Source organism: Mastacembelus armatus, unplaced genomic scaffold (assembly GCF_900324485.2).
Source record: "Mastacembelus armatus unplaced genomic scaffold, fMasArm1.2, whole genome shotgun sequence".
In the NCBI taxonomy this organism is placed as follows: Eukaryota; Metazoa; Chordata; class Actinopteri; order Synbranchiformes; family Mastacembelidae; genus Mastacembelus; species Mastacembelus armatus.
In genome coordinates, this window is record NW_022872939.1 from 1868668 (window position 1) to 1891264 (window position 22597).

At 45.7% G+C, this 22597-nt stretch overlaps 1 protein-coding gene across 1 annotated transcript in view; it reads right to left on the reverse strand.

Moving 5' to 3' along the window:
- LOC113137744 (zinc finger protein 665-like) overlaps nucleotides 1-22597 on the reverse strand; it is a 323439-nt gene that overhangs the window by 197613 nt on the left and 103229 nt on the right. The window lies entirely within an intron of this gene.

Below are 22597 nucleotides of genomic sequence, written 5' to 3' on the forward strand. Positions count from 1 at the left end.
TACTGCCGCCTCCATCTTCCACCTCAGCACCCGATGTCACCGCCCCGCCTCCCTGCCAGCCAGCACGACATCACGGCTCAAGCGGCCAACTACTGGCGTCTTCTCCACGCCCCCTTTTCCCCCAACCACGTTAATCATCGGAGACTCAATTATAAGGAACGTACGCTTTTTCAACGCCACTACGTGGCATGCCTCAGGGCGTGGTGTGCCTCAGGGCTCTGTCCTGGGGCCCCTCCTCTTTATTATTTATCTCCTTCCTCTCGGAAATATCTTTAGGCAACATAACATCAATTTCCACTGTTATGCAGACGACACCCAGCTCTACCTCTCTGCTGCTCCATCTTCTACCCTCCCCCCCTCCATCCCTCCTTACCTGCTTACATAATATCAAATCCTGGTTCACCCATAACTTTTTGAAACTCAACCCTGACAAAACTGAAATTCTCCTCGTGGGCACCAGATCCACCCTTTCTAAAACCAGCACCTTCTCCATTCAAATTGACAACAATACTGTCCTCCCCTCCCCCCAAGTTAAAAGCCTGGGTGTCATCCTAGACGGTACTGTCTCCTTCACTCAGCATATCAATACCACTACCCGGTCGGCCTACTCCCATCTCCGTAACATAAACCGCATCCGTTCCTCACTCACCACCGATAGCACGGCCACACGGCCATACTCATTAATGCCTTTGTCACCTCTTGTTTAGTATTACCACTGCTATGCGGATGACACTCAGTTATATCTATCTATTAAACCTGTTAGCACAAACCAGTTAACCAGACTTCAAGCCTGTCTAGCTGACATAAAGGCTTGGATGACCAGTAACTTTTTACTTTTAAACTCGGAGAAAACAGAAGTCATTATATTTGGGCCTAAAAATCTCAGAAATAACTTTTCTAAAATTATAGCTACTCTAGATGGCATAGCCCTGGCCTCCAGCACTACTGTAAAAAACCTTGGAGTTATTTTTGACCAGGACATGTCCTTTAACTCACACATAAAACAAATTTCTAGAACTGCATTCTTTCACCTGCGCAACATTTCCAAAATTAGGAACATCCTGTCTCAAAATGATGCAGAAAAACTAGTCCATGCATTTGTTTCCTCAAGGCTAGATTACTGTAACTCATTACTATCTGGATGTCCTAATATCTTAATAAAAAGCCTCCAATTAATCCAGAATGCCGCAGCCAGTCCTGACAGGAACTAGCAAGAGAGATCATATTTCTCCTATATTGGCTTCTCTTCATTGGCTCCCTGTAAAATATAGAATAGAATTTAAAATCCTTCTTCTCACATACAAATCCCTTCATAATCAAGCTCCTTCATACCTTAAAGACCTCATAGTACCATATTATCCCAATAGACCACTTCGCTCTCAGAGTGCAGGCCTACTTGTGGTTCCCAGAGTTCTCAAAAGCAGAATGGGAGGCAGAGCCTTTAGCTATCAAGCTCCTCTCCTGTGGAACCAGCTCTCAGCCTGGGTTCAGGAGGCAGACACTCTCTGTACTTTTAAGGCTAGACTTAAAACCTTCCTCTTTGACAAAGCATATAGTTAGGGCTGGCTTCAGGCAACCCTGAACCATCCCTTAGTTAGTTATGCTGCTATAGGCCTAGACTGCCCGAGGACCATCGGTGCACTGAGCTCCCCTACCCTAACCCCCCCCCCCTTCTCTCCCACCTCATGTATATTCCACCATTGAATGTTACTAACCTTGTGCTCTCTCTCTCCCCTAGTTTGTGCTCTCTCCCTCCCTCTCTCTCTCTCTCTCTCTCTCTGTACCTTCTGCAGGTGTCCCTGGTCCTGGAGCTGTTTATCGCTGATGTGCAGTTACTGGCCCCACCAACTTGCAGTGTCTATTTGTTGTTTATTGTTGCTGTTCTTTTCTCTCTGCTCTATCCACTCACCCCAACCGGTCGAGGCAGATGGCCGCCCAAACTGAGCCCGGTTCTGCTGGAGGTTTTTTTCTTCCGTTAAAGGGAGTTTTTTCCTCTCCACTGTCGCCAAGTGCTTGCTCATAAGGGAATTGTTGGGTTTTTAGTTTTAGTTTTTGTAAAGTGCCTTGAGATGATTTGTATTGTGATTTGGCGCTATACAAATAAAATTGAATTGAATTGAAATTGAATTGAATTACTGTAACTCACTCCTCACTGGTCTACCTCTCAAATCACTTCGCAAACTTCAACTTGTCCAGAACTCTGCTGCCCAAATCATCACCAGAACTCCATCCTCACATCATATTACTCCTGTCCTTAAACAACTTCACTGGCTCCCTGTGTCCTTCCGTATAAACTATAAATCCTCCTTCTCACCTACAAAGCCCTCTACTCTATTGCCCCACCATACATCACTGAACTACTTCATATCTATTCTCCGCCTCGTACTCTCCGCTCCTCCAGTTCCACTCTCCTCTGCACCCCTACAGCACGTCTGGCCACCATGGGCGCTAGATCCTTCAGCCACACCGCCTTTGGAACATTCTCCCTCATCGCATCCGGTCGTCTCCGGACTTATCAACTTCTAAATCATCACTCAAAACATATCTGTTCCGTAACGCATTTTCCACCTAACTCTCTTAACTTCTCAAAGCAGCCCGTGATGTTCTACCACCCTCTGCCTGTTTCATATTTGTTGTTCTGTCATCTGGGTTTCTGTATTTCAATTTACTTTTACTGTACTTCGCCCACTTCCTAGATACTCCACACTTTTGCCTTTACATTCTCGCCCTCTGTTTATGCATTGTTGTTACTGTTGTTTTAATGCACTCTATGTACTTCATGCTGTATGCTTCCTTTTCTCTCTGTAACGTGACCTTGAGACTTTGAAAGGCGCCATGAAATAAAATGTATTATTATTATTATTATTATTATATCCTAATTCATAATTTTCTTTACTGACAAACACCATACACGCAAAATAAAACAACCACATACAAAGAAACGCAAATAGAGGGAAACGAGGAACCATGGTGTGGGAAATAAATGTTTAACGTCGGCACTTAATTGTAGCGGAACAATAAGCAATAAGCAATAGTGGGCATAACTATGGATAAATTTGTTACACAGACCCCTAAAAGAGCAGGCGACTCCACGCCAGCAGACAAAAACACGACAGACAGTAAGGTAAATCACGCAAAAAACCAGCCAAAAAGAAAATACGATGAAGCCTACCTGGGTCTTGGATTCACAGTGGGGCTGGTGGCGGCAGAGTAGAGACCCATGTGTGTTGTGTCTTAAACCGTTGGCAGCAGACAGCATGAGACCGAACAAATTAAAAAGACACTTAGAAACAACGCACCCCAATCTCGTCAATAAACCACTCGACTTCGAAGTAATTACACAACTGCACTTTCATTTTATTTATTTTGAACTCTGTATTATTTATTTAGAAGTTATGAATAAATTTGAACATTTTAAGTTTGAAATAAGTTTCATTGTCATTTTTTGGGGACAAGTGGGGCTTGAAACTTTATGCTCGGCCTTAAGTGGGGAATGGCACGAAAAGTTTGAGAACCACTGCTCTACAGTTTTACAAGTAGTTTTAACACTCCTTTTTCTAGCTTAACCCTCTGGGGTCTGAGGGGGTTTTTGGGGCCTGGACAAATTTTGACATGTCCTGACATTTGTGCTTTTTTCAGTGTTTTTTAAACATATTAATGTCTAAAGTCTAATAACACTGTAATCAGCACAAAATTGGCTACAATAATATGTGAGCATCAAGTTTATACATTATTGTGTTTTTGAGAAAAAAGTGGTTATGCATGGCTAGTGAAAAACTACAATTTTTTACTCACTGAAATAAGACCATAAAACACAAACAGAACATTGGTTCACAAGACTTTGGAGACCAGCATGTTGTAGGCTAAAGTGTTTACTTCAGAGTGCTGTGAATGTCATCTTGTTCACACATTCACAGTAAACAATACACTGATTTAAATTTTCTAAGACACTTTTTGTCCAGAAAGGCCATATGCAAGAGGGTGTGTCTGAGGATGAATAGTCATGTGATTTACCTGAGAACACAAAAGACGCACTGAACGACCAGACAAAGGCGCGCATAATGAGCCTTTCAGTCAATGTAGATGGGACAGATTAGTGCTGTTCAATACAACACAATGAGGAGCAAACGATCCTCATTTGAGTTAAAATCAGTGTTTTTACTCTGAGGACAAGCTAAACTATTTGTCTCTGTGTGGAATGTAAGGAGCGCCGCTTCACGTGCGTAACGCGCCATCATCCAAACGCGCCGAAAAAGTGAGTAAATTCTATGATGAAGTTTGATATTTTGTGTCATTTCTCGGGGGCGTGCACATATTTACCTGGTTCACCTGAGATTATTTACATGTGAACAGTGGACAGTGTACAAGGCGGGACCGCATTACCTGTAATGAGGTGAGACAGGAAAAAACGGACTTCTCCTTACGTTCATACGGATTAAATAAAAAGTGATGATTTGTTTTTGACTTGAATTGTTTCACTCAAAAGAAAACATTTCAAGCTTTCTAGCCATATAATTCTTATTTTTATGAGGCAAGTATTCGCTGAGATTCTGGTTGTTTTATTTACGCGTCTGTGAAGAGAAATGGCAGAGACAGAAAAGTCCGAGAGCGCACCCTGTCGGCTTTCTTTATTTAAAAAAAGCACAACGTTTTGTTGTTATTATGATGGTATACCACTAAAACTAGACCCTTTACAGATTTGAATGATATACTTCTTTTATCTGTACGATCAGAATTGACGGAGTAATTTAAGTTTGTTCCGGCCTTATCAGAAAAAGATGCGTCAAAACGCGCCGGCGCGTGCGTCGACCCCAGAGGGTTAATGAAATATTCTTGCTACTTTGTTAAACAGAGGCACACAAACATTGGATATGTGCAATGATCATGGATAAAGTCGGCATCATTGATGACACTGATCTTAAGAATGCAACAATATTTTACCTTTGCTCTGATCCATCAACCTGCAATCAGTCTCCCAAGAATGCACACATGGAGTCAGGAACATTGAGTTGTATGCAATTGAACTTGTCGTAAAGGCGTCGCCATTTCTTACGAATAAAACATGAAATACTTTTCAGATCATACTTTCTCACAGATCAGAAAATGTGTCGCAAAAACAGTACTTGAAAATTACTCGGTTTTAGGAGGTTGTCCTCTTAAAAGAATGTCTTGGCTCCAATGCCATTAGTCTAGTATCTGGTGCACTGCCACTCCAAGAGGAGATGTGAAGTCCTGAATGCAACAATACATGTTGAATTGGTTAGTTAACATTTTTGTTGTACCATGTTTGATATTTCATGATTGTGTAGTGAATAAAAATAGGACTAGGGCATTATTAGATGGTAACTGCTAGTGTGTCGTCTTTATGATTACAGATTGAATCCATCCATCCATCCATCTATGTATCTATCTATCTTCTTCCGCTTATCCGGGGCCGGGTCGCGGGGGCAGTAGCCGAATCAGGGATACCCAGACTTCCTTCTCCCTGGACACTTCCTCCTGCTCTTCCGGGGGGGACACCGAGGCGTTCCCAGGCCGGCCGGGAGACATAGTCCCTCCAGCATATCCTGGGTCTTCCCCGGGGACTCCTCCCGGTGGGATATGCCCGGAACATCTCCCCAGGGAGGCACCCAGGAGGCACCCGAAACAGATGCCCGAGCTACCTCAACTGACTCCTCTCGATGTGGAGGAGAAGCAGGTCTACTCCGAGCTCCTCCCGTGTGACCGAGCTCCTCACCCTGTCTCTAAGGGGGCGCCCTTCCACCCTGCGGAGGAAGCTCATTTCAGTTGTTTGTATCCGCGAGGTTGTCCTTTTGGTCCTGACCCAGAGCTCATGACCATAGGTGAAATTAGGAATGTACATTGACTGGTAAATCGAGAGCTTTGATACTTAAACTCCTCCACCTAGGGCAGGATCTATCCCCTGGCCTGGAGATGGCAAGCCACCTTTTTCCGGTTGAGTACCATGGCCTCGGACTTGGAGGTGCTGATTCTCATCCCAGCTGCTTCACACTCGGTTGCAAACCGCCCCAGCGCACGCTGGAGATCCTGGCTCGATGGAGCCAACAGGACAACATCATCTGCAAAAAGCAGAGATGAAATCCTGTGGTCCCCGAACTGGACTCCCTCCGGCCCCTGGCTGCACCTAGAAATTCTGTCCATAAAAGTAATGAACAGAACCAGTGACAAAGGGCAGCCCTGCCGGAGTCCAACGGGCACTGGGAACAGGTCTGACTTACTACTGGCAATGAAAACCAAGCTCCTGCTCCGTTTCTACAGAGACCGGATAGCCCTCAGCAAAGGGCCCCGGACCCCATACTCCTGGAGCACCTCCCACAGGATGTCACGAGGGACCCGGTCGAATGCCTTCTCCAAGTCCACAAAACACATGTGGACTGGTTGAGCAAACTCCCATGAACCCTCAAGCACCCTCGAGAGGGTGTAGAGCTGGTCCAGTGTTCCACGGCTGGGACGGAAACCAGCTGCAGCACGCTTGGCCCGACGGTACCCGTCGGCTGCTTCGGGAGTCCCACAAGCCAACGAAGCTCGGTAGGACTCCTTCTTCAGCTTGACGGCATCCCTTACGCCCGGTGTCCACCACTGGGTTCGGGGATTACTGCCGCGACAGGCACCCGAAACCATACGGCCACAGCTCCTAGCCGCCGTGTCAACAATGGAAGTGGAAAACATGGCCCATTTGGACTCGATGTCCCCAGCCTCCCCCGGGATCTGGTAGAAGCTCTCACGGAGGTGTGAGTTAAAGACTCCTCTGACAGCAGGTTTGGCCAAACATTCCCAACAGACCCTCACAATATGTTTGGGCCTGCCAAGTCTGAATCAACAATGTTTTTAGCGAAATAATATGCAAAGAAGATTGGTATTGCTAGTTACATGTTTTAATACATTTATTAATCTGTCAGTTGGAAAGACATAATTAAAAAGTACAGACACTGGAGGACTAGTGTTAGTTAATGCAAGTAGTTACATTAGCTACTGAGCATGTTACAGACACATTTCAACCTCTTCACACACACACCACACCTTTGTGTTGTTATGATAACGGCCACCAAGTTGCTCTTCATGTACATGTGTACAGTAAGTCATTTCATCATTTGATTTTTGTAGCTTAGTGAATGAAATTACTACTTGTTTTACAAAAGCACTGAGAGCTTATCTTGGGGAATATTGTGCCCAGCTACCAAAATTAGCTAACAGTTTGACTAGACTGTATCTGTGAATTTACTACACTAACCAGCACAATCCTTGTTAATCTTGGCAGCTATTTTAAACACCTGTTTTTAGTAGACCACTAGTGTAGGATTACTCATATTTTCATCATCATTATTTCTTTGTCTGCCTCTCTCTTTTGAAATAGGCATATATACATGTTGTATAGCCTAGTCCAGTTTTAATCAGGATATATCATTAGGTCTATATTAATGTTGTGCCTTGGCCATGCCCATGCATACATTAATGATTGCATTTGTCTGTTTCAAAGATGTCAGGGAAGAAACAAACAAGCATCCTTTCTTTCACCCTGAAGGGTCAGCCCCCTCAAAAGGTTGCCAGGTCAGAGGAGGAGACTGTAGAGGAGGCAGTGTTGGAGGCAATAGATGAGGAAGCAGTGGAGGAGGCTGTGGAGGAGTCAGCTATGGTGACAATAGGGGAAGAGACCATTGAGGACAAGGGCAAAAAGAGAGCCTTAGCTGGGAAGAAACAAACAAGCATCCTTTCTTTCACCCTGAAGGGTCAGCCCCCTCAAAAGGTTGCCAGGTCAGAGGAGGAGACTGTAGAGGAGGCAGTGTTGGAGGCAATACATGAGGAAGCAGTGGAGGAGGCTGTGGAGGAGTCAGCTATGGTGACAATAGGGGAAGAGACCATTGAGGACAAGGGCAAAAAGAGAGCCTTAGCTGGAGCAGCTTTCTACAAATGTACCTTTAAAAATGAACTACTAAATGGCCTATTATTGGTGCTCAGTCTGTAGACAAGAGAACTGTGCTCATCAAGGTGTGAGGGATGTTGGCAGGCACATAGAGAGTAAGGGCATCAGGTCAAGGAGCAGGCATTGAACTCCACCAGTAGGGTTATATCCAGTTCTGTTTCATCCTTCCTGACCGCCAGAGGGCGGTGCTGCAAGCACTGAATGTTCCCTTCGCACATGCGCAGTTTGAGTAATTATATCAATAAAGTCACGTGTGACCCCGGATGACCCCCAGAGTTGATACAGTGGGTACGGAAAGTATTCAAACCCCTTTAAATTTTTCACTCTTTGTGTCATTGCAGCCATTTGCCAAAATCAAAAAAGTTCATTTTATTTCTCATTAATGTACACTCAGCACCCCATCTTGACAGAAAAAAACAGAAATGTAGAAATTTTTGCAAATTCATTAAAAAAGAAAAACTGAAATATCACATGGTCATAAGTATTCAGACCCTGTGCTCAGTATTGAGTAGAAGCACCCTTTTGAGCTAGTACGGCCATGAGTCTTCTTGGGAATGATGCAACAAGTTTTTCACACCTGGATTTGGGGATCCTCTGCCATTCTTCCTTGCAGATCCTCTCCAGTTCTGTCAGGTTGGATGGTGAACGTTGGTGGACAGCCATTTTCAGGTCTCTCCAGAGATGCTCGATTGGGTTTAGGTCAGGGCTCTGGCTGGGCCAGTCAAGAACGGTCACAGAGTTGTTCCGAAGCCACTCCTTTGTTATTTTAGCTGTGTGCTTAGGGTCATTGTCCTGTTGAAGGGTGAACCTTCGGCCCAGTCTGAGGTCCTGAGCACTCTGGAAGAGGTTTTCTTCCAGAATATCTCTGTACTTGGCCACATTCATCTTTCCTTGAAGTGCAACCAGTCGTCCTGTCCATGCAGCTGAAAAACACCCCCACAACATGATGCTCCCACCACCATGTTTCACTGTAGGGATTGTATTGGGCAGGTGATGAGCAGTGCCTGGTTTTCTCCACACATACCGCTTAGAATTAACGCCAAAAAGTTCAATCTTGGTCTCATCAGACCAGAGAATTTTATTTCTCATAGTCTGGGAGTCCTTCATGTGTTTTTTGGCAAACTCTATGCGGGCTTTCATGTGTCTTGCACTGAGGAGAGGCTTCCGTCGGGCCACTCTGCCATAAAGCCCCGACTGGTGGAGGGCTGCAGTGATAGTTGACTTTGTGGAACTTTCTCCCATCTCCCTACTGCATCTCTGGAGCTCAGCCACAGTGATCTTTGGGTTCTTCTTTACCTCTCTCACCAAGGCTCTTCGCCCACGATTGCTCAGTTTGGCTGGACGGCCAGGTCTAGGAAGAGTTCTGGTCGTCCCAAACTTTTTCCATTTGAGGATTATGGAGGCCACTGTGCTCTTAGGAACCTTGAGTGCTGCAGAAATTCTTTTGTAACCTTGGCCAGATCTGTGCCTTGCCACAATTCTGTCTCTGAGCTCCTTGGGCAGTTCCTTCGACCTCATGATTCTCATTTGCTCTGACATGCACTGTGAGCTGTAAGGTCTTATATAGACAGGTGTGTGCCTTTCCTAATCAAGTCCAATCAGTTTAATTAAACACAGCTGGACTCCAATGAAGGAGCAGAACCATCTCAAGGAGGATCAGAAGAAATGGACAGCATGTGAGTTAAATATGAGTGTCACTGCAAAGGGTCTGAATACTTATGACCATGTGATATTTCAGTTTTTCTTTTGTAATAAATTTGCAAAAATTTCTACATTTCTGTTTTTTTCTGTCAAGATGGGGTGCTGAGTGTACATTAATGAGAAATAAAATGAACTTTTTTGATTTTGGCAAATAGCTGCAGTGACTCAAAAATTGAAAAATTTAAAGGGATCTGAATACTTTCCGTACCCACTGTATATTCCGGCGTCATCTGAGGCTCTTTTCTTCTCGCACGCGGTTCGCATGGTGGGCCGATTGCTTAGCAAGCGGCACATTCCTTACCAGTTGCTGGGAGCTCCGTGACCCCATTGGTCGGAGAAGCGGGATTCCGCCCTCCAGGGGCTGCGACTGTGGATTCTGGAATTTCACACTGTAACATTACCCAGGAGGTAATAATTTTACGCTTTTTCACTGTGGGTGTACCGCAGCAGAAAAAGTTGTTTTCTGTTTGGAGTGCCTAATTTGTTGGTGACGGTTCGTGCTCCCCTCTCCCGTTTTTTTCTGCGTTTGACGTATTGTTTGTTTGCTGCGGTGGAAATGCCATAGTTATTTTTCGTTGGTGGTGATTTGAGTACTGGTGATGACGGTAGCATTCCCTCTCCCATTTTTTCTGCTTTTGATGCATTGTTTGCTTGCTACGGTCAAGACGCCGTAGTTGTTTTTCGTTAGTAGTGATTTGAGTAGTTGTGGTGACGAAAGCGTTCCCGCTCCCCTCTCCCACTTGTTGTTTGCTGCATGGTTTGATTGCTGCGGTCAGGCCGCCATAGTGGCGTTTTCCAGTTATCAATACCACAAGCATTTACTGGTGACGGTAGCGTTTACGCTCCCCGCTCCCACTTAGGTGACTTCCGCATCGTTTTTTCGCTGCAGTAGAAGCAAACTCTGCAGCTGCAGTAGAAGCACCATTGTTTTTCGGCTCGGTAGTGAGCTGACCATATATTGGTGACGGCAGCATTCGTGCTCACCGCTCCCACTTTGCTTTTGGCGTATCATTTTTTCGCTGTGGTTGAAACGCTGCAGTTGATTTCATTAAAATGAAACAACAAGGGATACAACTGAAGCCTCTACTGGTGACGGTAGTGTTTGCGCTTCCCGCTCCAACTTAGGTCACTAACTCATCGTTTTTTCGTGGCGGTGGAAGCACCATAGTTGTTTCTGTTAGGAGTGACCTGATCATCTATTAGTGACGGCAGCGTTCGTGCTCCCCTCTCCCATTTTTGTTTTGCCGCATCGTTTCTCCGCTGCGGTTGAGACACCATAGCTGATTTCTTTATAATAAAAAAAAAAAAAAAAAGAGGGAAATACAGACGGTACCTTCGGCCTCTGCTGGTGATGGCAGTGTTCGCGCTCCCCGCTCCCGTTTTTGTTTTGCCGCATCGTTTCTCCGCTGCGGTTGAGATTCTGTACCTGATTTCTTGATAATAATAATTTAAAAAAAAAGGAAATACAGGTGGCACCTTCAGCCTCTACTGGTGACGGCAGCGTTCGCGCTCCCCGCTCCCAGTTTTCGGCAGTTGGATTGTTCCCCTCGACTGCAGTTGCAGCAACAGGGAAGTAGGGGGAGGAGGGGGCTCGCTGCTGTGCGACCTGTGGTGACATACTTCAGCCGGATGATGGGCATGACCTCTGCCCGGCCTGCCTCGGTCCAGATCCCCTGAGGGAAGGATTATCTGATGGACGTGGGCGTGATCCTCGAGGGTTGACTGGCTGTTAGCGGAATTGGCTGAGATGAGATCTGTTTTCTTGGCTCAACACACTGACCCTCCAGCAGCGGTGGCAGCAGCAGCGGCGGCGGCGGCAGCAGCGCCGTCCTCTCTGCCTATGCCTGGTTGGGCCTCGGAGGATGATGTCCTTTCATTGGCCTCCTCAGCTTCCCAGTTTATGGAGAATGCTGGGGAGGGGGCCTCTCGGGCTTCAGACACGAGTTCGGTGTCCTCTGGTCACAGCTCACTGAGTGACACAGGGAACACTTTGATGCAATGCCTCATGTGCATGACACTGGAGTGCTTGAAAATAGAGGTCCCACAGCAGGCTGACTTGACCCCGCAGAGCGCCTTCTTCAGGCGTGGACGGCCCCCTACAGCCTTTTTTGTTCCCCCATCCGGAGAATATCTGAGGGAGCTACATGCCTGCTGGAGGGACCCAGGTCTCGGCTTTCAGCAGTTGGTCGAGTCCTGTCATCCATGCACAATGCAGCAGAGGCTGGCTTGGCACACATGCCGGTTGTGGAGCCAGCTATTGCCTCCCTCATTGTGGCACCTAAGGAGGCCCTGCGCCCCACTGTCCGGTGCCTGCGGCCCCAATGCCGAGTCATGGATGACCTGGTGACAAGGGCCTATGATGCCAGAGCGCGTGCTGGCCGTCTGGGGAAACTCACTGGCGCACCTGATGTTTGCCTTATCGGCCTCCTTGCCAGACAGCACAGATGCGGCTTGCGCTACGGCATTCAGCGATGCAGCATTGCAGTCTTTTGTCCTCTTAACCTGTGAGCTGGGTAGGATGATGTTTCTAGTCCAGACTTGTCATCATGGCTGGCACAGTCGGCACTGACGGAGCAGTGTCACAAAGTCCTCCATAGTGTCCCTGTGGAACCAGGGGAATTGTTTGGGTCAACTGCATCGGAAGCGCTGGAGCGCACCACTCGGGCTCGGGAGACCAGACAGCAGCTGTCGAGCCTCAGTAGGACCCATGGCTCCCCCACCCACATTCAGAGTTCCGACAGCAGCTCCCAGGACCCGGCTGCCACGTAGAACCCACCTTGCTACTGGTCCTTACCAGCATCAGTGGGCGCTGAGGACGGGCAGGGGCTTTCAGGATCAAGCCTGTCCCTCGCCAGAACAGCCTTGGGCCCAGTGCCCAGCTCTTGCTCCCTTGCAAGCCCGGGGTGTGAAGCTGTTGCCGTACCTGGACGATTGGCTGGTCTGCGCCAAGTCCCAGGATCAGGCCACTCGGGACACGGCTCATCTGCTGTCCCACGTGGCCAGGTTAGGATTCCGGGTCAATCTGGACAAGAGCTGCCTGATCCCCTCTCAGACTGTGACTTTCATCGGGATGTCCTTGGACACAATCTCCATGATGGCTTGCCCAACCCTGAATCAGGTGGGAAACATCCTTCGCCTGCTCCGTTGCTTCAGGCAGGTCAGGTCACTGCCCTACATCACATTTCTGCATCTTCAGGGCAAGTTAACCTCTGTCTCACAGGTTGTCCCTCTGGGCTTGCTGTACATATGCCCCCTTCAGAGATGGTTGAACAGCTTCCGCCTGGATGCCAATCGTCACAGGCGTCAGAAGCTCCGGGTATCAGGGCAGTGTCTTCGTGCCCTAGCTCCTTGGCGGAGAAGGTCCTACATGTCCAGGGGGGTTGCCATGGGTGCTGTAGTGTCGTGGAGGTAAGTTGTCACTACAGATGTCTGCCCCACAGGATGGGGGCAGTGTGGCAACACAGGTCGGCACAGGGGCAGTGGCCTGTAGGGGAATGCACCGACCACATCAATGTGTTGGAACTGCGGGCGGTGCATCTAGCTCTCAAGTATTTTATGCAATCATCAAGGGGGCGCCAGGTCTGCACAACTTCTGAAGGCATCATGGGACCTTTTGGTATGGGCAGCCCCACACCTGTCCAACCTGCCGGCAATGTACCTACCAGGAGAGCGGAACCAGCTTGCAGACTACCTCTCTCGGCAGGTACCTCCTCCAGGAGAGTGGCGTCTCCACCTGGAGGTGGTACACAAGATCTGGAGCCTCTATGGCAGGGCAGAGGTGGATCTGTTTGCCTCGCAGGAGTCGACGCACTGCCCTCTCTGGTTTTCCCTGGTGGGACTGATAGCCCCCCTAGGCCAGGATGCTCTAGCCTGTCCCTGGTCTCGGGGTCTCTTGTATGCTTTCCCACCGCTATCCCTAGTTGTTCCAACACTCCAGAGGGTTCTTCAGGAGGGTCCACAGACTGTTATTGGTGGCCCCCTTCTGGATGGCGCGGCCATGGCTCCCAGTACTGCGCGAACTCTGTCGTGGTAGGCCATGGTGCCTTCCACACAGGGAAGACCTTCTGTCCCAGCTGGGAGGGAGGATCTGGCACCCCAATCCTCGACGTCTCCAGCTGTGGGTTTGGCCATTGGAGGGTCCGAACTGTGGCAGACAGTTCTATCAAACCCTGTCTGGCAGACCATCCTGAACACGAAGTCACTGTCCACTCGCCAGCAGTATGAGAACAGGTGAAAGCTGTTCTCACATGGTGTGTTGAGCGTTCGGAGAATTCGGTATCTTGTCCAGTGGCCACAATCCTGGACTTCCTTCAGTCCATCCTGGAGAGGGGCCATTTCCCCTCTACTCTAAAAGTTTACGTGGCTGCATGTCACCATGCTTGGGTGGGCCACAGTACAGTGGGACGTCATGGCCTGGTGTCTCCCAGAGGTTGTACCCACCGACACGCCCACGTGCCCCGGCATGGGACCTGCCGCTGGTGCTGGAGGCCATTTGCAGGCCCGCTTTCGAGCCGTTGTTACAGGCAGAACTGAAGTAGGTATTGCATAAAGCTGCATTTTTGCTGGCCATTACCACTGCAAAAAGCATCGGCGAGCTGCATGCCCTGTCAGTCAGTGACACGTGCCTGAGATGGAGTCCGGACGACTCAGGCATTACGCTTTGGCCGAACACAGCCTCCCTTCCGAAGGTACTGTCTTGTTTGCATTGCAACCAACCCATAAGGCTTGCATGGTTTGACCCCCCACCGGAATCGGTGGGGACAGGCTGAGATTTTTGTGCCCAGTACACGTACTGAGGGCATACATTGCAGCTACAGCGGCGGTAAGAATGTCTGACCAGCTATTCTTGTGCTATGAGGGTCCTAAGAGGGGTCGCGCTCTTTCTAAGCAACGCCTCTCCCACTGGATTGTCGATGTCACCACGCATGCCTACAAGGCAGGCAATCGCTCCCCGCCACGGAGCGTAAAGGGTCACTCCACTAGAGGTGTCGCAACATCATCGGCGGCCTTGAGAGGTGTACCCTTGGACGATATATGTGCTGCTGCATCATGGACATCACCCAGCACATTTTCCAGGTTCTATAGGCTGAATGTGGTAACCCCTCAGCCCCACTAGATGTGGTCCTCCAGCCAGAGGCCTTGGGGTCTTCTACGTGAGGTGGATATTCAGGATTCTTCGTGACTTCGCTGATATAAGTCATTCAGTGCTTGCAGCACCGCCCTCTGGTGGTCAGGAAGGATTCATAGAACTGCAGTTACATGCGTAACTCTCGTTTTATACCCTAGCAGCTTCTGTTGGAGGCATGAGTGTGCAAGAACCCAAGGTACATAGCACAGGAAAACAAAAAGGCTGCTGACAATGTTTGATGGATTACATTTTCCTTTAAATTGGTGGTTATATCAACACCAAACCTTAAGGAATGTTTATGATTATGAGTTGATGATTATGATGTTTATTTATGAGTTATTTAATCAAATGTTTCTGTTGCAGACCAGGAGAGCAGAGATGAAGGTGGCTGAGGTGATAGTGAACCACGATCTTCCATTTGCAGTTGCTGACCATTTTAGCTTTACAGGAGAGTTTCAAAGACTCGCCTGCAGCTCAGTGTTTCAAGAGTGCCAGCACAAAAACTACCTGCATTATTAATGAGGCAGTAGCACTACATTTTAGGAGTGAATTAGTGCTGAAAATGGGAGAATCCATTCACTCTGGTGACAGATGGATCAAATGATACAGGTATAACAGCTAATTTTTATGCTTGTTTTTATTTCTATATGCACACATCACACACATGCATACAGTTTCTATGTAATATCTAAATTTAGTTATGCACCAGGACTAGAGAAGATGAATCCTCTTACAGTCAGGATCTTTGACGAAGTTGTCCATAGATTTCTTGATATGTGAACAACCAAAGTTGGGCACAGTTCAGCACAACTGAAGTCATATATTAAAAAATTAATAAGGTCTTGCAGGAAAATCAGATACCTTGGAGAAATTGTGTTGGTCTCTCAGTTGACAATCCACCTTTAAATACAAGTGCAAAAAATTTCATTCATCCAAACAGGCCGGGCAGAGGTTTTTTGAAGTAGGTTTAAAATATATGCTTTCCATTACCTTATTATTATATCCATTATTATCTGTGAAGTGTGATATTTGAGTTTATGTCAAGAATGGCAGATATCTGGATTTGACCCAGAAGATCTGGCTGTTGATGTTGGGTGTTGGTTCAAGGGAAGCACCACTTGTAAAGGTTACTTGGCATCCTGTAATAAGCAGCAGGATCCTGACGGTGCCAGTCAGCCAATGATAGAACAGTCAGCAGGTCATTCTTTACTTAGGAAATCTTATGTACCCATAAACTTGCACTTCCATCCACCAATTCATCCCTGTTTAATTCTGTTATTTTCTACCTTCTGTAATTTGTCTCAGACTCATATTCATAACCTTTTCTACTAGACGATGCAATTTCTGAAGAAATTGCGTTGGGATTGCCGATCGCCGCGAAAAGCTCGAGGTAGACCGCGTCGCCGAAGCACGTTTTGAATCGACCGATTGCGATAATCGAGAAATACCGACTGTAGTGAGAGTGCTTTTATTTTGAGAAAATGCTATAAACAGGCTTTTATTTTGAAAGGACAAAGTGCTGCAGGAGACTCTTGGGACCTTGTACAAGAATCTGGACTTTATTTTGGATATTCCTTACAATTCACAAAATTGTAATGTCTTACTATAAATAACTGTAGACTTTTATTTTGAAAATCTCACCATGTCAGAAACCATGGCTGACATGGAAAATGGCCTCACTTGGTACCTGAAGCTGTATGCCAATAGGTAACGTCCATTTTAATATTGAGTTGCTGTTTCAGGGCTATTCTATTGAGAAAATGCTATTTCAGGGCTTTTATTTTGAAAGGACAAGGTGCTGCAGGAGACTCTTGGGACCTTGTACAAGAATCTGGACTTTATTTTGAATATTCCTTAAAATTCACAAAAATGTAATATCTTCCTATATATGACTAGACTTTTCTTCTGAAAGTCCAAACATGGCCTGCTGGGAGATGACACCATGGCTGACATGTAAAACAGCCACAGAGTAAAATGCTCTAAATAACTGAGAATGGTGCCCTTGTGTAACAGCATTAGGCAGCCAGTCATTCTTAATTACCAACCACAGACAGCTGCTATTGTTTTGTGTTGAGCTGTTGCTATGGTGACCTATGCCCAGAGTGGGGGTGAGGGTGGGGGGTGGGGAGGGTGGTACAGAGTGGTCACCATGTGAAACAGCAGTGGACATTTGGCAGCCAGTCATTCTTAATTACCAACCACAGACAGCTGCTATTGCTTTGTTTTGAGCTGTTGCTATGGTGACCTATGCCCAGAGTGGGGGTGAGGGTGAGGGTGGGGGGGGTGGTACAGAGTGGTCACCATGTGAAACAGCAGTGGACATTTGGCAGCCAGTCATTCTTAATTACCAAACATAGACAGCTGCTATGCTGCTATTGCGCAATGAGCTGCTTTGTGTTGAGTAGTTGCTATGGTGATCAAAGGCCAGAGTGAGAGGGGGAGTGACAGCACTTTACACACGCTGAGTGGAGAAACTGAGAAAACTTCACCTTACAAAATGGAGGATTACAGAAAAACTATAAGTGCTATCAATATAATTCTTTCACTAACAGTGCCAGGAGGCTTCAACAAAGAGACTGATCCACTTTTTGTGAAGATATTCCAAAAAATGAAGGATTGGTGGCGAGTTAGAAACAGCCTTCATTTGTGTTTCTCTCCAAAAATTGTAGAGATCTTTAGAATGGGAGTGAATGAGAGATTGAGCAGTCACTCTCTGTCTGTTAGGCCACCTTGTGGAAAAACCGTAGGTCCTATAAAAATATGAACAGCATTGCCTGAAAGAAGACAAAAATCTCTACTACTTTTGAGAAAATGGTGTATGAAGAGTCAAAATTGTGGCCGTGACGGCGAGTTAGAGAGAAAAATTTTCCCTAAACTCAACAGCTTCTCCCACTCTAGCGATGACATCACGCACTCTAGCCCTCTCCCATACACACCAATGTAAAATTCAGAAATTTCCTAAAAAAACCATAAAACTTAAACTGCGATTGAAGAAAAACCGTAATAGATATCAAAAAGCTGAATACAAGACTTATAGATTAATGCCTTCTGACCCGTTTAAAGGTCGAATGGTGTTTCTAGCTGAAAGTATGCTGACACAGTTAAGGCTCAAAGAGGACAAAGTTGAAAGGAGATTTTAACGTACTCTCCATTCATTCCTATGAGAAAAAATTCCGACAAAACCTGGAATATTTCAGAAATTATGAAAGATATCGCTGAAAAAAGTAGAAGCACCCATCTCCTCATCGAGCTGAACGCGACGGTGTTTGAATGACGTTTCTACGTCGAACGGTGTAGGACTAGATAGCGACCGAAAAAACGGCGGAATAAAAAGAAAAAGAAAAAAAATAACTAGACGATGCAATTTCTGAAGAAATTGCGTTGGGATTGCCGATCGCCGCGAAAAGCTCGAGGCAGACCGCGTCGCCGAAGCACGTTTTGAATCGACCGATTGCGATAATCGAGAAATACCGACTGTAGTGAGGGTGCTTTTATTTTGAGAAAATGCTATAAACAGGCTTTTATTTTGAAAGGACAAAGTGCTGCAGGAGACTCTTGGGACCTTGTACAAGAATCTGGACTTTATTTTGAATATTCCTTACTATTTACAAAAATGTAATATCTTCCTATAAATAACTGTAGACTTTTATTGTGAAACTCTCATCATGTCAAAAACCATGGCTGACATGGAAAATGGCCTCACTTGGTACCTGAAGCTGTATGCCAATAGGTAACGTGCATTTTAATATTCGGTTGCTATTTCAGGGCTTTTTTATTGAGAAAATGCTATTTCGGGGCTTTTATTTTGAAAGGACATAGTGCTGCAGGAGACTCTTGGGACCTTGTACAAGAATCTGGACTTTATTTTGAATATTCCTTACAATTTATGAAAATGTAATATCTTCCTATAAATAACTGTAGACTTTTATTGTGAAAGTCTCACCATGTCAGAAACCATGGCTGACATGGAAAATGGCCTCACTTGGTACCTGAAGCTGTATGCCAATAGGTAACTTCCATTTTAATATTGAGTTGCTTTTTCAGGGCTTTTCTATTGAGAAAATGCTTTTTCGGGGCTTTTATTTTGAAAGGACAAAGTGCTGCAGGAGACTCTTGGCGACCTTGTTCAAGAATCTAGACTTTATTTTGAATATTCCTTACAATTTACAAAAATGTAATATCTTCCTATAAATAACTGTAGACTTTTATTGTGAAAGTCTCACCATATCAGAAACCATGGCTGACATGGAAAATGGCCTAACTTGGTACCTGAAGCTGTATGCCAATAGGTAACGTCCATTTTAATATTGAGTTGCTGTTTCAGGGCTTTTCTATTGAGTAAATGCTATTTCGGGGCTTTTATTTTGAAAGGACAAATGCGGCAGGAGAGTCTTGGTGACCTTGTTCAAGAATCTAGACTTTATTTTGAATATTCCTTACTATTTACAAAAATGTAATAACTTACTATAAATAACTGTAGACTTTTATTGTGAAAGTCTCACCATGTCAGAAACCATGGCTGACATGGAAAATGGCCTCACTTGGTACCTGAAGCTGTATGCCAATAGGTAACGTCCATTTTAATATTGAGTTGCTGTTTCAGGGCTTTTCTATTGAGAAAATGCTATTTCGGGGCTTTTATTTTGAAAGGACAAAGTGCTGGAGGAGACTCTTGGGACCTTGTTCAAGAACCTAAACTTTATTTTGAATATTCCTTACTATTTACAAAAATGTAATAACTTACTATAAATAACTGTAGACTTTTATTGTGAAAGTCTCACCTTTGAAAGGACAAAGTGCTGGAGGAGACTCTTGGGACCTTGTTCAAGAACCTAAACTTTATTTTGAATATTCCTTACTATTTACAAAAATGTAATAACTTACTATAAATAACTGTAGACTTTTATTGTGAAAGTCTCACCATGTCAGAAACCATGGCTGACATGGAAAATGGCCTTACTTGGTACCTGAAGCTGTATGCCAATAGGTAACATCCATTTTAATATTGAGTTGCTGTTTCAGGGCTTTTCTGTTGAGAAAATGCTATTTCGGGGCTTTTATTTTGAAAGGACAAGGTGCTGGAGGAGACTCTTGGGACCTTGTACAAGAACCTAAACTTTATTTTGAATATTCCTTACAATTTACAAAAATGTAATATCTACGTATTAATGACTAAACTTATATTGTAGACTTGAGCTGTTGCTATGGTGACCTAAACGCAGAGTGGGGGTGGGGGGTGGGTACTGGGTGGTCACCAAGTGTAACAGCAGTGGACATTTGGCAGCCCGTCATTCTTAATTACCAACCACAGACAGCTTGCTATGCTTCAATTGCTTTGTGTTGAGCTGTTGCTATGGTGACCTATGCCCAGAGTGGGGGTGAGGGTGAGGGTGGGGGGGGGGGGTACTGGGTGGTCACCAAGTGTAACAGCAGTGGACATTTGGCAGCCCGTCATTCTTAATTACCAACCACAGACAGATGCTATACTGCTAATGCATTGTATGTATTTGCTATGGTCACCTATGCCCAGAGTGGGGGTGGGGGGGGGGTGGGTGTGGTATTGAGTTATCCCCATGTGTAAAAGCAGTGGACATTATACAGCCAGTCATTCTTAATTACCAACCACAGACAGATGCTATGCTGCTATTGCTTTGTTTTGAGCTGTTGCTATGGTCACCTATGCCCAGAGTGGGGGTGAGGGTGAGGGTGAGGGTGGGAGGGGGGGGGGGGTAGGTACTCAGTGGTCACCAAGTGTAACAGCAGTGGACATTTGGCAGCCAGTCATTCTTAATTACCAACCACAGACAGATGCTATACTGCTAATGCATTGTATGTATTTGCTATGGTCACCTATGCCCAGAGTGGGGGTGGGGGGGGGGGGGGGGTGGTATTGAGTTATCCCCATGTGTAAAAGCAGTGGACATTATACAGCCAGTCATTCTTAATTACCAACCACAGACAGATGCTATGCTGCTATTGCTTTGTTTTGAGCTGTTGCTATGGTGACCTATGCCCAGAGTGGGGGTGAGGGTGAGGGTGGGGGGGGGTGGTACTCAATGGTCACCAAGTGTAACAGCAGTGGACATTTGGCAGCCAGTCATTCTTAATTACCAACCACAGACAGCTTGCTATGTTTCAATTGCTTTGTGTTGAGCTGTTGCTATGGTGACCTATGCCCAGAGTGGGGGTGAGGGTGGGGAGTGGGGGGGGGGGGGGTGGTAGTGAGTGGTCACCAAGTGTAACAGCAGTAGACATTTGGCAGCCAGTCATTCTTAATTACCAACCACAGACAGCTGATATGCTGCTATTGCCTTGTATGCTGTTGCTATGGTGACCTATGCCCAGAGTGGGGGTGAGGGTGAGGGTTGGGAGGGTGGTACTGAGTAGTCACCATGTGAAACAGCAGTGGACATTTGGCAGCCAGTCATTCTTAATTACCAACCACAGACATGCTATGCTGCTATTGCGCAATGAGCTGCTTTGTGTTGAGTAGTTGCTATGGTGATCAAAGGCCAGAGTGAGAGGGGGAGTGACAGCACTTTACACACGCTGAGTGGAGAAACTGAGAAAACTTCACCTTACAAACTGGGGGATTACAGAAAAACTATAAGTGCTATCAATATAATTCTTTCACTAACAGTGCCAGGAGGCTTCAACAAAGAGACTGATCCACTTTTTGTGAAGATATTCCAAAAAATGAAGGATTGGTGGCGAGTTAGAAACAGCCTTCATTTGGGTTTCTCTCCAAAATTGTAGAGATCTTTAGAATGGGAGTGAATGAGAGATTGAGCAGTCACTCTCTGTCTGTTAGGCCACCTTGTGGAAAAACCGTAGGTCCTATGAAAATGAGAAAAGCATTGCCTGAAAGAAGACAAAAATCTCTACTACTTTTGAGAAAATGGTGTATGAAGAGTCAAAATTGTGGCCGTGACGGCGAGTTAGAGAGAAAATTTTCCCTAAACTTAACAGCTTCTCCACTCTAGCGATGACATCACGCACTCTAGCCCTCTCCCATACACACCAATGTAAAATTCAGAAATTTCCTAAAAAACCATAAAACTTAAACTGCGATTGAAGAAAAACCGTAATAGATATCAAAAAGCTGTATACAAGACTTATAGATTAATGCCTTCTGACCCGTTTAAAGGTCGAATGGTGTTTCTAGCTGAAAGTATGCTGACACAGTTAAGGCTCAAAGAGGACAAAGTTGAAAGGGGATTTTAACGTACTCTCCATTCATTCCTATGGGAAAAAATTCCCACAAAACCTGGAATATTTCGGAAATTATGAAAGATATCGCTGAAAAAAGTAGAAGCACCCATCTCCTCATCGAGCTGAATGCGACGGTGTTTGAATGACGTTTCTACGTCGAACGGTGTAGGACTAGATAGCGACCGAAAAACGGCGGAATAAAAATAAAAAAAATAACTAGACGATGCAATTTCTGAAGAAATTGCGTTGGGATTGCCGATCGCCGCGAAAAGCTCGAGGCAGACCGTGTCGCCGAAGCACGTTTTGAATCGACCGATTGCGATAATCGAGAAATACCGACTGTAGTGAGGGTGATTTTATTTTGAGAAAATGCTATAAAAAGGCTTTTATTTTGAAAGGACAAAGAGCTGCAGGAGACTCTTGGGAACTCACAAAAGAATCTGGACTTTATTTTTTAATATTTCTCATACTTTACAAACATGTGATATCTTCCTATAAATAATTGTAGACTTTTATTGTGAAAGTCTGACCATGTCAAAAACCATGGCTGACAAAGAAAATGGCCTCACCGGGTGCCCGAAGCTGTATGCCAATAACCAACGTCCGTTTTACTA